We start from the raw sequence: 6,667 nt of genomic DNA, 5'->3' as shown, positions 1-6,667 counted from the left end.
GCCAGCTGTTTCTTCGTCTTTTTGACGTGTTTATTTAAAGGTGCTGGATACATCAGATGGAATTATAGATATTATAACACAATTTCACTTTTACTTACTTACTTAATTTTATAGAAACATCTAATAATTATGTTGCTACACTGCCTGAATCTGAGGGTTTGAAGGCTTAATAAATTAAAGTTGAATGACCATGCTCGAACATAGTGGCCAGATATCGCTTATATTGAATAATCAGGTGTCATTAGGTTGTTAATAACCGCCCTAACTAGGCTGAAATTTAGTCACTGATACTATATATGACTGTACACCAGCAGCCTCACACTCAAACTATCTATCTAGCCATCACATGCATCGCCAGCTCGCCCTCCCAGCCAGTGACAGGGATGGTGACCCTAACGGCTGTCATTCAGACCATGGCTAAATACCTGGACATCTCCACCTGTCAGTCAGAACTACAAAAAAAAGGCCTCCAACTTATTGGGGCTGCCATGCCAATGTCACTATGCAGCTTGCAGTGCTGCATAGTGACACTTGCTACTTTCTGGGCAAACACAACCTGCAAATGAGCATTCCCACAGTCACTCTGACTCAGAAGTTGGCAACAAATGAGGATTTGTTGTTCAAACTCAGTCCCCTACCACCAGAACTCATACAGTTGAGGTCAGAAACAACAGGAACACTGGAAGCTACTGCTCAGATTTTTAACTTAATTTTGTTTGTGTGCCTGTTAAGATTAACTTAATTTTGACTAAATTCAATCAGCCTTGAATCTTCCTGCAGCATCCCTTTAAAAAAATCCTCCCGCTGTATGTTAGGAAGAGTCGGCGCTTCCCCGGCTGCCTGCATCACCACTCCGTCATTGGCTGGGATGGTGAGCCAGCGCCTCCCCTGAAGCGTCGTCCTCTGTGCCAGTCCATTTTGTGGAAGGTAAGGTATTTAACACATAAACTATGACGTAACCCATTCATATCATATTTGCTACATGAGTTTCTGAGACTTCTATTCTAACATGTTCAATACTGGCCTTAAAAACCTGTTGTATGTGATCTGATATATGTGCCCCTGGTGGACTATCATGCCACTATAGGCAGCTCAAGTTTTGTTTTGGTCATTTCCAACATGTCTGCTCCCAGTAAAAACATTTTTTTGGTCTAAAATTAACGTTGTTGTGAGCAAAAAGTTGCCAAAACCCACTGTATCAAATGCAATACAAAAAATATCTCATAAACAACATGATGTAGCAACAAAAAATATAAAAATATCTCATAAACAACATGATGTAGCAACAAAAAATATGTTGTGGATTTTGTTGTAAGGGTTAATAATCATCTCAGTTCCAAAAAAATCAGAATTTTGCACATTTTTCTGGCTATTTTTTTGATGGGTCAGGTCTTACAGGGCTAATCATGTTGAGAGTTTCAGTCTGGACAAAAGTGGTGGAACAGTAGACAGTAGTACTCTGACTGTATTGTTACAATCTCCTCTTTGACAGAAGATGGGAAGTTTCCTTTTTCTCTACATTACATTTATACATTTTATTCCATCATGCATTCAGCACCTAATGTCTTTATCTGGAAAACCTCATGACAATCTCTCTATTTACATTCAGTGTCTCTGCTGGACACATTGTGTGTCACGTAATTACCATCCACATGCATACAGGTATAAACTTTATGGGCTGCAGTGTGTTTGATGATTACACTACCTTTCACCACTGTCACCTTTAATTAAAATGAATAGAGTTGGATTTATGGGACTTTTACCCAACATGATATGATTCAGTTTCCCCCTTTTCTTCGTCATTCACATTCTCTTTCAAGTTTATCCTGCGGCCACTTTCATCCACCTGTAATATTGGATGTATCCATGTAGAAAGGAGACATTAATTCTCCTTTCAACAGCTGCCATTTGAAAATAATTAGCCCCGCCGCTGCTAAGCGAGCACAACAGCTCCACAAAATGGACGCCAGCCTGGCACACCAGCCACGCGGTGATGTATTACTGTACATTAAACTTGTTTTTATTCTCCTCCACGCGCCGTAAATGATCAGAGGGGAGGGAGGGGAAGAAAGCAGACGGGAGATGGAGGATGAGAGAGAAGGAAAGAAGAGAAATGATGATGAGGCACAGAACAGAGAAGGAAAAAAAAGAAACAGAGGGAAGAGTATGAATAGTAGATTTTACAACTTCATCATGTTGGACTAATGAGAGCAGCCTTGGCTGTAAACTGTAAAGCTCAGGGCTAATGAACAATTTCAGTGTTTTGGACACTGTAACGTCTTATTTAAAGTCTCTACAAGGAACTTTCATTTCTTTTTTGATTCTGACTCCTGTTGATAAAAGCACTGGTGTTCTCATCGCTTTGTTTCAATGACTGCGAAGAAAAAGCAACTGAATCTGACCCGGTGGCAGGGATTAAGAACAAACATCTTCTCACCAGTGGTCTTCGCCTTGTACTCCTTCAATTTCCGTTCTCCACGTACTTAAGCACTCCCTCTTCCTTCCACTCCTTCTTTGACGCCGCTGTCACATCCCACCCCCCCATACCCTCTTTCTTGCTTTGTCTCCCCTTTTCTCATCTCCATTCCCACACAGGAACCAGGGGCTCTAATCCTAGAGTCGCAGAGAGACGGTTCGCCCACTCAGAGTCTCCATCCCCCCAGGATTCCTCCGGTCAACCTCAGGACCACTCTGCCGATGGTCCCGCCTCATCCCTCCTTCCCTTCATCCCTCATCCCCCTCTCCTTTCCTCCCCTCACCCCTTCCTCCCTCCCTTCATCCCTCGCCCTAACATCCCTTATCCTCCGACCCTCATCCCTTCATCCCTCGAACCCTCTAACCCTCTCTTTCTCTAAACCCTCCCACAGCATACCACCCACGCTTCCCGAACGTCACTTGTAATAAACATGTTCAAACTCCATCTGTACGGGCATGGTCCTTGTTAGTGAACTTCCCTTTGTATTCATGTGCTCAGTTGCTGCTCACATACGTGCACACATAGTGCATGTAGACAGTCACATTGGAATACTGTAAAATGTCATAGGTCCACTCCCTTATACAAAAGTAAACTTTAGCTCCAAGTGGCATTATACACATTCTCATTGAGGTTTCAAGAGGCTGTTTGAAAGGCCAGACTATTTGTGTGTGTGTGTGTGTGTGTGTGTGTGTGTGTGTGTGTGTGTGTGTGTGTGTGTGTGTGTTCATAGGCTAGGTCAAATCAATCTGTCACGCCCCATCCTTTTCCTCAATCAGCATCCCCTTTATTTTTTATTCCCTTCTTTTGCTTTCTTTCCTCGTCCTCTCTCCTTCTTCTCTCCTCATCCCTCTCCTGCCCTCCTCTGTACCTCCTGTCCTTTCATCTTCACTTCACTCTCAGATGGAAATGAGACCTTTACAAAGGGACAGGGCGAAAATCAGCAAGCGACAGAGAGAGAGAGAGAGAGTTGAATCGCCACCGCATAACCATATGTGCGCATCCAAACCCATCTCTGGGTGCTGATGTGTGTGTATATATGTGTGTGACGTGAGCACATTTAAATATTTACTGCTCTCAGAGGAGTGTGAAATGTGTCAACAGGGCCAAGCATCCGTGGAGAGAGAGATGCACACACACACACACACACACACACACACACACACACACATATACCCAGTGGTAAAGCTCAGCCAGTAAACGGCATCAAACTGACAGAAGCTATCAAAATCAACAATAACCGGAGAAATGAGGAAGAGCAGGAGGATGGAAAGCAGACTGGAGAGAGAGGAAGATGTAAAGAGTAGAGGAGGAAATTAGGAAAAGTGTGTGTGTGTGTGTGTGTCTTGGTTCATGCATGGTTAGTTTCCAGCCTGCTGTGTGTAACTTGAAGGCTTAACATCTTCAATTTTTTAAACATCAACACATCATTGTCAAATTCGCAGTGACACCTCGGCGTGCTTACTGCGAGCAGTGGCCTCTATCTCCCAACTGTTTGTTCCTTGATCTTTCATGTCCTCATCTCACTGCATCTTAATTCAAATAAATATGAATAAACCAAACTCCTTTATCCTATCCTCTTCATCTCCATTTCGTAATTTTCAGTAATCATCTCCTTCCTCAGACCTTTTTCTCACAGCAGGTGTTTTGACTTAATGATGGCTCTTGTTCTTGTCAGGCGTCCCAGGAAGCCAGTTAGCCGACCTGCAGAATACCAAGCAGGGGAGGGACTGGGACAAAAAATCAGGTCCTGGAATTTTGGACCAAACTGGCCCACAATATTTGATAACACACCTTTTCAGTCTTTTCGGTGCAACTGTGCAAGTATATAAAACAACATACCTTGAGCCATGCAATGACTTAACAGGAATCAGTGAGAGTGGACACATTAAATACTTCCAAACTTGTCATTAATTAACCACTCTCAGTCACAGTAATGAATCTGAAGGCAGCATTCATCCTATTGGGTGTGCCTATGTGTTTCAGGGAGGAAGAAAAGAGAAAGAGAAAGAATAGTGACGAGAAATGATGGATCAGATCTAGATATTCCAAGAGTGATACACAATAAATTGTAAAACTTACCCAGTCAGAAAGGATGAATAAAGCTGAACACCTGAATGGACTCTGAACTGATCAACTCTATAACACTAGCAATGAACAAAATTATGTCATTTTAAAAAGTGTTATTTTCTTTCATTGCAGGCTACATAAAACAGCCCTTTTTTTCCCCAGGCCTAAATAGGAGCTTACCCGAGGACTACTAGTTGAACAAAGAAATTGAGAGTGCTGACTCTTCACTTTTCACTTACATTTTTGGTGGTGGTGGCTTTAAATATGCCTAGGCTAGAATTACTGGAATGTACAGATACCTGCAGCTGCATTCACATAACATAGACAAAATGATAAAAAAAAAAATTAAAGTGAGATTTCCTATCAGTTATGTAGCCTCCGCAGCATCTGCCTGAAGAGCAAGCTTCTTTTTGTCGCAGAGTTTTTCTGCGCCACCATTGCGTTTTCTCTCCATCTCTAACTGATAACGTTTCACCCATCAATAAACTGCACCAAGCCAAAGGGGGGAGGGGTTTCGTGATATGATATGCCTATGATAGGCAGGACCAAAGCGAACGGGGTGGTTGTTCAACAGTGTGTTTGGGCTGTGTGATCTACTGGTTATGGGCCGGTCAGAACAACATTTAAAATAAATAAATAAATAAATAAATATTGGGACTTATCGGCCCAAATAGCACGTCGGCCCACCGGGCGAATGCACGGTATGCCAGATTATCAGTCCGTGCCTGAGCACCAGTATTAAACAATGAGGACATCATTAACCCACTGGCAAATGCGCGTACGGGCCAAAATCCTCCCAATAGCCCTGACCCATACCGTTCTACCATTCTCTCCCTTTTTAATCTTGGCAGACCTACTACAACAGGCCAGGCAGCTTTTTAGCAGGCTAATCTCAGCATGCCTTCAACCTCACAGAAGTGCCCCACAACAGCCCCTGTGTGCAATCTCCAGCTGTACACAAGAAAGGGCACAAGACACAAGATGTAAGAAGATGTAAGCTTTATTTAAAACTAAATGTGGGCTCTTAGTAGAGTGCATATAAAGATATCGATCATATTTTATATATTTATATATATTTATTATAAAATGTGAATTACATCAGCTGAATATAGGGAGGTGGTTAATGATGTTTGTTGTTGTGATTTTACAGTTTGCAAGAGCACTTTCACTGAACAAATGTAGAACTTAACATACGTTTCATTTAGTTTTTATGTTTAGTGCTGGAGCATAGTGACCACACATTGTATTACAGTTCTTCTCAGTTCCTTAAATACATTCGGTAAAACATTGTTCAAGTTCACAAACTATAGGTACAATCATTAGATCGTTTATTTTATTGCAAAAGGCCACAACTAACTCAAAACAGTAAACCCTTCTGTCAAAAAGAAAGACACACCAAACAATGCATCACCATTCAAATGTTTCCCCTTTTCATTCTTAAACCCAGAAGAGTCTAAGAAATCATGTCACAAAAAAGTAATGTTAAATATCCTATAGACAATGGAATAATAATAATTTAAACATTTCATTTCATTTCATCCCTTCACCATGTCACTGGCCAACCAAACACACTTCTGTGTCTGTCTGACTTCTGTGTTATCCATGTCACATGTAATATATGTCTAGCGTGTCAATATATAAAAAGAACACAGGGTTGACTGAAGAATCAACATTTAGTCACAAATCCATTTCCTCAGATTCTGAGCGGGCTTTGAATACCCACAGTGATCCAAGTGTACAGTATATCTTTAACAATCTCCTTGACTGTGTACTTTAGGGAATTAATCCCATCTTTATTCATGGACAACTTTGTGTGTCTCAGTTTATCAGGATTCACTGGATTAACCTCATTGTGTAAATCTCTCACATGTTTGATCATCTTGTACTTTCCTATCACCAAGTCAGGTCGAGAAATAGACATTCCATGGAAGATAACTCGCTTATACATTACATTACATTACATTACATTGCATTTAGCAGACGCTTTTATCCAAAGCGACTTACAGAGGAGGACATAAGCTGAGAAAGGTGTAAAGGAGCACAGAATAGTTGTTAGTTTTGTTAGTTTTGTTAGGCAGGGAAGCATTCTCGAAACAGAAAGGTTTTTACAAGTTTTTTAAAGGT

The sequence above is a fragment of the Larimichthys crocea genome, chromosome III, assembly GCF_000972845.2.
Source record: "Larimichthys crocea isolate SSNF chromosome III, L_crocea_2.0, whole genome shotgun sequence".
Taxonomy (NCBI): domain Eukaryota; kingdom Metazoa; phylum Chordata; class Actinopteri; family Sciaenidae; genus Larimichthys; species Larimichthys crocea.
The sequence above is the reverse complement of the archived record's forward strand: the minus strand, read 5'-3'. Positions refer to the sequence as shown.